Consider the following 9423-nt stretch of genomic DNA (forward strand, 5'->3'; position numbering starts at 1 on the left):
CTCTATGGTGCACCTGTAGAAGGTCAGGATACTCTCTATGGTGCACCTGTAGAAGGTCAGGATGCTCTCCATGGTGCACCTGTAGAAGGTCAGGATACTCTCTATGGTGCACCTGTAGAAGGTCAGGATCCTCTCTATGGTGCACCTGTAGAAGGTCAGGATACTCTCTATGGTGCACCTGTAGAAGTTGCAGAGTATCCTGGAGTCCATGTTGAACCTCCTCAGCCTGCGGAGGAAGAAGAGCCGCTGTCAAGCTTTTTTGGTGATGGTGGTGGTGTGAAGAGTCCATGGGTGTTTCTCAATCTTGAGTACGCTTGCTTGGTAGCACATGTCTTCCGAGTCACTTGCTTCAGAAGCGAGGCAAGAATACTTCCTGCCATTCGGAAAACGAAGAGTGGAACAGGCTAGCAAGTGTGCAGGTGTGCGTCATATGAGAGGCCCCGCCTTACATTTTCCGCCACAGATTTGGGGAAATTGGTCCGTGCGCAAAGCATTGTGGGGATTTTAAGACCGCTGAGTCTACACATGTGCAGCCTCGAAATTTCTCGCTACGAAGTACACCGGGCACGGTAGAATTCCAAGTATGCTGGACATTGGAACAGTCCTTCGGCGGCACTCGATGACGTAGTATGCTTGAAATAGTGGCTCTGGAGCAGCTTTACTCGACATTGAGAAACAACCCATGTCAGGTCCTCAGTGATGTGGACACCGAGGAACCTGAAGTTGCTGACTGTCTCCACTGTAGTCCCGTTGATGGCGATGGGGGCGTGTCCCTCTCCCTGCTGCTTCCTGTGATCCACAATCAGCTCCTTTGTTTTGCTGACGTTGAGATGGAGGTTGTTATCCTGGCACCAAGATGTCAGGTTTGCGACCTCCTCTCTGTACGCCGTCTCGTCGCCGTCGGTGATCTGGCCGATGACGGTCGTGTCGTCAGCAAACTTCACGATGGTGTTGGAGCTGTGTGTGGCCACGCAGTCGTGTGTGAACAGGGAGTAGAGGAGAGGGCTGAGCACGCAGCCTTGAGGGGCTCCGGTGTTGAGGATCAGGGTGGAGGATGTGATGTTTCCCACCCGCACTGCCTGGGGTCTGCCCGTCAGGAAGTTCAGGATCCAGTCACAGAGGGCGCTGTTGAGCCCGAGGTCTCTGAGCTTGATGACCAGCTTGGAGGGCACAATGGTATTGAATGCTGAACTGTAGTCAATGAACAGCATTCTCACATATGTGTTCCTCTGGTCCAGGTGTGAGAGGGCAGTGTGGATGGTGTGGGCTATGGCGTCTTCTGTGGACCTGTTTGCTCTGTAGGCAAACTGCAGGGGGTCCAGAGAGTCAGGGAGGGAGGAGGTGATGAAGGTTTTGACTAACCGCTCAAAGCACTTCATTATGATGGAAGTGAGTGCGGACCTGTTGAAGATATCTGTGAACACCTCTGCCAGCTGAACTGCACACACCCTGAGAACACGGCCAGGGATGCCATCAGGTCCAGGAGCCTTGTGTGGGTTAACCCTTTTAAAGGATTTGCACACATCTGCCCTGTTTAAAACAAAAGGGCCGGGCTCCTGATCCTTCTGTGCCTCCACAGCCTGGCTGCTCTCAAAACGTGCAAAAAAGCTGTTCAGCTCATCTGGGAGAGATGCGCACGCAGACACTCCCGCAGCACCCCCCGCTGCTCCTTTGTAGTCTGTCATTGTTCTTAGTCCCGCCCACATGTTCCAGGTGTTACAGCCTTTGAAGTCAGACTCCACCTTGTCTTTGTACTGTCTCTTTGCATTGTTAATTGCTCTCCGGAGTTCATACCTAGATTTCCTGAACTCCTCCAAATCTCCAGCTCTGTGCGCGATATTGCGCGCTTTCAACTTGCCACACACCTCGCCGTTTATCCAGGGCTTTTGATTCGGGAATGTCCGTACTGAAACCTTCGGTACCACGTCATCGATGCATTTCCCAATGTAGCAGATGACAGTGTCCGTGTGTGTGTTGATGTTGTTGTCCTCAAACACACTCCACTCCGTAGATGCAAAGCAATCCTGCAGAGCTGAGTCTGACTCCTCACTCCATCGTTGTAGTGTCTTTGTTACCGGTCTGTCCCTTTTAAGTTTCTGCTTGTAAGCAGGCAGCAGCAGCAGTGAGATGTGGTCTGATTTGCCGAAGGGAGGGCGAGGGAGAGCCTTATATCCATGTCGAAAAGGGGAATAAACATGGTCCAGTATGTTTTCCCCGCGCGTCGGGCAGCTGATGTGTTGGTAGTACTTCGGCAGGACCTTCTTCATGTTAGCGGTGTTAAAATCCCCAGCCATAATGAACGCCGCCTCTGGCCGTGAAGTCTCCGTACTGTCGATTATCCCAAACAGCTGATCGAGTGCCGTGTTGTTGTCGGATAGCGGCGGAATATACACTGCTGTTATCACAACAGATGTGAATTCCCTCGGCAGATAAAAGGCCCGGCATGAGATCATGAGGTGCTCTAAATGAGCAGAACAGTCCGAAGAAATAATCCTCACATCTGTGCACCAGTCATTACACACACACCGCCTCCTTTACTTTTCCCCGAGTTAGCAGTCCGGTCCTGACGAAAAATAGTGAATCCGTCAGGAACAATGGCGGAGTCCGGGATTGCGGGGTTTAGCCAAGTCTCAGTGAGAATGAACACGTTACAGTTCTTAATGTCCCGTTGAAAAGCAATCCGACTTCTGAGTTCATCTAGCTTATTTTCAATGGATTGAACATTAGCCAGAAGAATACTCGGAAGAGGGGGTCGGTTTCCTCGTTTCCTCAGTCTGACCAGCAGCCCGGCGCGAGACCCCCGCTTGGTCTTCTTCTTGCGTCTCTCAGGTAGGACAGCAACAGGTAGCCATGGCGGATCTCCATTGTGTGTCGGTGGGTTATTGTCCACAAGGTTTCTGATGTGAAGAAGTTCCTCTTTGCTATATTGTATAGCAGAGTTGGTGCGGTCGGCTTGCATGTTGCGAACCATGTTAAAAGCAAAACGGCAAAAAGTAAATAAACACTGAAAAACTATGAAGAAGGGCAAAGTTGGAGAGGAGCCAAAAGACAATGCGGCCATCTTCACCGGCGCATTTATTATAGGTCTTATTTAAATAAGATTGTATTCATCTATATACTTAACTTGACATATTTCTTCATTTATTTATTTTCTTTCCTCCCAGGTAGCCTTGAATAAATCTGCCAGAATGTCAAATATCTCTTATGAATAAATAAACTTTATAAACCATATTTAAGGTCATATGAATCATATGAAACTCTTAAAATGCCTGCCTTTACAACATTAAGTATTTAACGTAATATTGCCTAACCCTGCGATTTATCCGTATATGCTTCAAAATTAGCACCATATCTGTATATAATTATACAAACTTGTCTGTAACTTTCCTCACATGTGCAACAACTTTAATAAGATAAGATTGACTTTATTGATCCCAATTTGGGATTTCTTTTCATCACAGCATTCTAAAACAAGGCATTGCACATAATGTGAAAACAAATAAACATCTGAAAATAGAAAATAAAATTATGTTGACAGAAATCTGTAGATTATCCGTCTGTACTGTCACCTAACATGTGAATATACTTTGACCTCAACTCTTTGCACTTCCTGGTTGGATGCTAACTGCATTTCATGTGCAATGACAATGAAGTTGAATCTAATCTAATCTAATGCAGCGACATAAACATATCCAGTAGTGAATTCCCATATGATGGATGTTTTCCTAAAGTGAAAATAGATACAAGGGACCTCATTTATCCTGAATCTCCTCCATGTGCATTCTCATTGGTACAAGCAGAAAGTAATCACCACTGTGTAATGCACCAACCCTACTGCTCTGTTAATATCACTGTCTTTGGTGCATACTGATACATGTTCTGCTCTGGTGAGTGTGTGTGTGATGAATGTGTGTGTGTGTTGTGCCTGGGGGTGTGTGTGTGTGTGTGTGTGTGTGTGTGTGTGTGTGTGTGTGTGTGTGTGTGTGTGTGTGTGTGTGTGTGTGTGTGTGTGTGTGTGTGTGTGTGTGTGTGTCTCTTTAGACGATGTGTTGGCCAGGGATGCCGGGGAGTGTGTGATCTGTCTAGAGGAACTGCAGCAAGGGGACACCATAGCCAGACTGCCTTGCCTCTGCATCTACCACAAAAGGTGACACACACACACGTACACACACACACAAATTTGAATTGCTGCCGAATATATAATTTTGCACTTCTTCTAATTAAATCCACTCACTGCACTCCAATAAAGACGTTCCTAAAAGATGACCAGTAGTGGTTGCATTTGATATAGAGGTTATTAATATTATACGGTTGGACAGTAGATTGGTGCAGTGATGACGTATTTTCGTAGGCCGAGCCGGAGGTTAGCAATACAAGGGCTCCGTCCACTAAAATAAATGACATTTCTCCATTGGAATTTTTACATATTGCAGAAAATAAGATCTGTGGAAAACACATTTTAAGGATTTGTTCACTTTTTGTTTAGCAGGATAATCTCCACATATTAACACATGTTGTTTGACATGTGTGTGTGGGTGTGTGTGTGTGTGTCTGTGTGTGTTTGTGTGCAGCTGTATAGACTCGTGGTTTGAGATCAATCGGTCCTGCCCTGAACATCCCTCTGACTGACCTGCAGGCCCATTATGAATACTGTTCAAGGTGAGACACACACACACACACACACACACACACACACACACACACACACACACACACACACACACACACACACACAATTCATATATAATTTCCTAAATTGGGATTATTAAAGTATATATCTATCTATCTATTTGGCTTTTGGCTTTGTATTCAAATTCCAGTGTGGCCCATCTACTGTCTTCTTCCATTGATATGATGTTAGCAATGGCTGTTTTTATGACACCTAAAAGCTTCAGACATAAAACGTAGTTCTTGAATTATTGTATTCCATTTATATTTGTCATTAAATACATTTCAAAAGAATTGTTCTCTGTGATGGTCCAAGACTTTATTTTCCATGAACCAGTCTTTAAACACTGCCAGATCCCATACCGTGTTCCCTTTACTGTTTACTTCCTGTCTGTCTTCCTCTGCTGTTCCCTTTAGTGTTTACTTCCTGTATGTCTTCCTCTGCTGTTCCCTTTACTGTTTACTTCCTGTATGTCTTCTTCTGCTGTTCCTGTTAGTATTTACTTCCTGTCTGTCTTCCTCTGCTGTTCCCTTTACTGTTTACTTCCTGTATGTCTTCTTCTGCTGTTCCTGTTAGTATTTACTTCCTGTCTGTCTTCCTCTGCTGTTCCCTTTACTGTTTACTTCCTGTATGTCTTCTTTTGCTGTTCCCTTTAGTGTTTACTTCCTGTCTGTCTTCTGCTGCTGTTCCCTTTAGTGTTTACTTCCTGTCTGTCTTCTTCTACTGTTCCTGTTAGTATTTACTTCCTGTCTGTCTTCCTCTGCTGTTCCCTTTACTGTTTACTTCCTGTATGTCTTCTTCTGCTGTTCCCTTTAGTGTTTACTTCCTGTCTGTCTTCTTCTGCTGTTCCCTTTAGTGTTTACTTCCTGTCAGTCTTCTTCTGCAATTCCCTTTAGCAGCGGTGGGTTATCGAGTATTATCAACCTCTAAAATGTCCAAATTGACCAATCAGAATCGAGTATTCAACTAGGCTGTGTAATATGTATTAATATGTTGCTTGAAGATAATATACTGTATATATAATATAAACCATATACTCTATAACTTCAACTACAGTATCATTTCATTTTCTAAATATCTGTGTGTCTCTGTCTCTGTCTCCAGGACATCTCGTGGTTGTGCCATGGATATCTGGACACAGACACAACCAAATCTGATGAACCAATCTTCACTTCCTTACCCTGACAGAATCCATCACCTTAACCAAGATACTTACTCCTTGTCAATGAACCCAACAAACGTGAACCATCGTACATGAAAGGGCCCTTCCTGTCGTCGGCTGAAGAGAATGCTCCCCCCCCCCCCCCCCCCCCCCTGTCCTCCTTTCACTCTTCTCCATACGAGCGCTCCCTCAAAGGGCTTCATCTGCCTCACCCCCCCTCCAGCTCCAGCCCCCTCCCTGACATGCTCAGGTCCTCGCAGGCCTCCAGCGGCCAGCCTTCCATCTTGTATCTGGATGCAGGCCTGTCAGTCACTAGTCAAGCCCCCCATGGCCTTAACTGGGGAGGAGAGGAAGCAGATCGGGGGGGAGGACGAGGAAGAAGAAAACCAACCAATGGAGGATTGTTGTGCTGCTTCCTTTGAGATCAAACTTTTACATGACTTGGTGGGCCTCATTTCAAAACAGACCAACCGTGCTTATAGTTCCTCTGCCCCCTCCTCGCCAATTCGAGTCATATTAAATCAAAAAGTCTCAAAAATGCTTCTTAGGTCTGGTCTGTGCACAACTGCACTGAAAAAACTGATCATTGACTTGAATTAAATGTTTTATGTTAACAGGCTTCACATAACTGTATTAGGTTAGCTAAAGCAATAATATCCAGCTTAAATAAAATATATTGGGTTCAACTTCATATGATTGCTTTAAACTAACCTAATACAGTTATGTGAAATCTGTTGACATAAGACATTTAATTAAAGTCAATGTTTCAGTTTTTGGAGGATGAGGGATAAGACCCAAACAAACTGGGATGTCAGAAAGCTGGATGAGGGGGGGTCTAAAGATGGACTGGGGGGTGAAGAGGAGCAATCTGAGCACTTCAGATCGGGGTGGAGGAAAGGGGCCAGCAGTGTAGATAAAGATCCTACTGTGTTACATGTGTGTTTGGGATGCTCCAGTGTCAGGCTTCACATGGTATGTGTATGTACACTATGTGTGTGTGTGTGTGTGTGTGTGTGTGTGTGTGTGTGTGTGTGTGTGTGTGTGTGTGTGTGTGTGTGTGTGTGTGTGTGTGTGTGTGTGTGTGTGTGTGTGTGTGTGTGTGTGTGTGTGTGTGTGTGTGTGTGTGTGTGTGTGTGTGCGCGCGCGTGCGTGCGTGTGTGAGAGTGAGAAAGCGTGACAGCTCAGTGTAGAGGGCTGACTGAGACACTGCTATGTGTGTGTATGTGTGTGTTGAAATGTTTACAGTCTAGATGTTCCCTGTGTGTGCGACTGGCAGTCCTCCCTTTACTTTGCTGATGTTTACAGCTACAGAGAAGCGACATGACATATTGTAAATTACGCGCCTAACCTCTCGGTTCTTTCTTTTTACATCTGCCAGGTTTTTCATGTGATCATGATTGGTCATTTTCTCATGAGAGTTTGAGAGTGTGTGTGTGTCTCTGTGCATAATGATTGTTGTGCATGTGTGTGTGTGTGTGTGTGTGTGTGTGTGTGTGTGTGTGTGTGTGTGTATGTGTGTGTGTGTGTGTGTGTGTGTGTGTGTGTGTGTGTGTGTGTGTGTGTGTGTGATTCTAAAGGCGCCTTTTGGTCTCTGCTACTGTCGGTTCCCCACGTTGTGTTTCTGCTAGAGTCGGTCTGGCTGACAGCGCCTGGAGACGCCTCTCAGACCCCCAAGAGGATTTTGTAGTCCCGCTGTGGATCCACTGGACTGGGCTTATTTATTCATTTGTTATTTAACAATATTTGTTTAATATTCCAATCATGTGAGGTGTTACCCACTCTTCAGAATGCCAAGAGCTGATGTATGAAGACTTCTACAAATGAACATACAAACAAACTGCATTTACAAAGCTACTGTAAACAAATGGTGGAATAAATTGTGCTAGATGAGAGACTCCATTTTTATTCATGTTCCCTCTGTGACCCAGATACACTTCATACAAAGTGAGCAGCAATGGGCTTTCCACCAAGCGCAGGGGTGGAAGAAGTATTCAGATGCTTTACTTGAATAAAAGTACCAATATGTTATTGTCAAAATACTTATTACAACTAAAAGTGCTGCACTCAAAATCTTACTTAAGTACAGTACTTGAGTAATTGTACTTAGTTACTTCCCACCTCTTCTCAAGCATAGTGTGGGCCTACAGTATAGAGACAATATTTGAGTATACCTGTAAATAATGGGACATAGTCTTGCCCCTGAATCATGTGCCACTCTTACACCACTCAGAAATGTCCAACACAATGCAGCAGTTATTCTGGGATTGAATGTGATGTCTCTTCTTTCTGTAACCAGGCTGTGTAATACAATCTCATTGGATTCTTTAACGACATTTCCCAGAATAGCTGTCCTCTTCAAACAGTATAGTGGTGCAGCAATAAGTTCTAAAATCCGTAAAAGAGTTAGAAATGTACAACTTCCAGGTTCCCTTTTCTCTACGTTTTTGAAAATGTTTGGTTAGATGCCTGAAACGTTCACTTTTCAAAAAGAAGATATTCAACATTCCAAAGAATACAATATTTTCAACTTGAATTGAATCAATTTATTTGAAATGTGGGCTTATTAACACATGAATACTGTGTAATATATTGTTACATATATATTTAAGAAGTACAATATAAGACAAGCACAAGTTTCATGTGTGGGCCATATTCCATTATACTTTTAAAATGTGCTGCAGGCCAATTAAAAATGGACCACAGGCTGCAGTTGGCCCCTGGGCCGTAGTTTGGACACCCCTGGCTTAGGTGCTGTTTACACGAGAACGCAAACGGGTGTATCCGCCACTTTTCTCTTTCGTATAGCCCGTTCGTTCACACGAGGCCGTAACGGAACCGCGGAAACGGACCCCGCAAACGAGTCCCAAGGTGGATAGATCTGCAAACGGAACGCTCTGGGGGGGCAAAGGGCTCCGTGTGTACGTCCTATACGATCATTTCCTGATAACGATGAAGCCATAGCCCCGCCTCTCCCCACTTCTGCTGCTCACTGCTGTAGCATGGTCAGTAGCTCCTGTCAGCAGCTACTGCTAGTGCTACTGCTACTGACCATGCTACAGATGTTAGTGCAAAATCTACAGCTCCTCTACCACAACCATCAGCAACAAGTGGACATGGAGAATTACATGAACTACATGAACTACATGTTGCTAAATCCACCGCGGGGCATAAACAGAAGGGCAACCATGCTCGGGGGTCTTCTTTGCAGCTTTTGGTGTATTTTGTGGCGCCACTTACAGGCCCGGCATATGTACTACAGCGTCTCCAGCGCTTTCGAGCGGTCTCGTGTGAACGGAATACTTTTTTCATATCGTATTCGGTTCGTTTGCGTTTCGTATGCGTTTGCGTTTCAGACCAATTCTTAAATGTTGACAGGAAATCACCGATCAGATCGGAGATCTCCCTCACAGCTCCATAGCAGTTAGGACTATTCCTCATTGATATCAACAGCCACATGACACATTTTATTGGCAGTACAATATGAGGAATCCAGACTTGGCTACCCTTGGAAGAGTGTGTATGTATGTACCCGTGTGGAAAAAGGTTTGTCTGGCAGCCATCTGCCTTATATTCCGTTTTTATAAATCCATCT

General features: G+C 45.0%; 1 long non-coding RNA gene across 1 annotated transcript; it reads left to right on the forward strand.

Annotated features, from left to right (window-relative positions):
* The first annotated feature begins 4040 nt into the window (after positions 1 to 4040).
* Positions 4041 to 5973, forward strand: LOC117475820. Its single transcript, XR_004555209.1, has 3 exons — positions 4041 to 4147; positions 4572 to 4659; positions 5774 to 5973. It is a non-coding gene; the product is annotated as an uncharacterized LOC117475820 (long non-coding RNA).
* The last annotated feature ends 3450 nt before the right edge of the window (positions 5974 to 9423 follow it).

The sequence above is a fragment of the Trematomus bernacchii genome, unplaced genomic scaffold, assembly GCF_902827165.1.
Source record: "Trematomus bernacchii unplaced genomic scaffold, fTreBer1.1, whole genome shotgun sequence".
Lineage (NCBI taxonomy): Eukaryota > Metazoa > Chordata > Actinopteri > Perciformes > Nototheniidae > Trematomus > Trematomus bernacchii.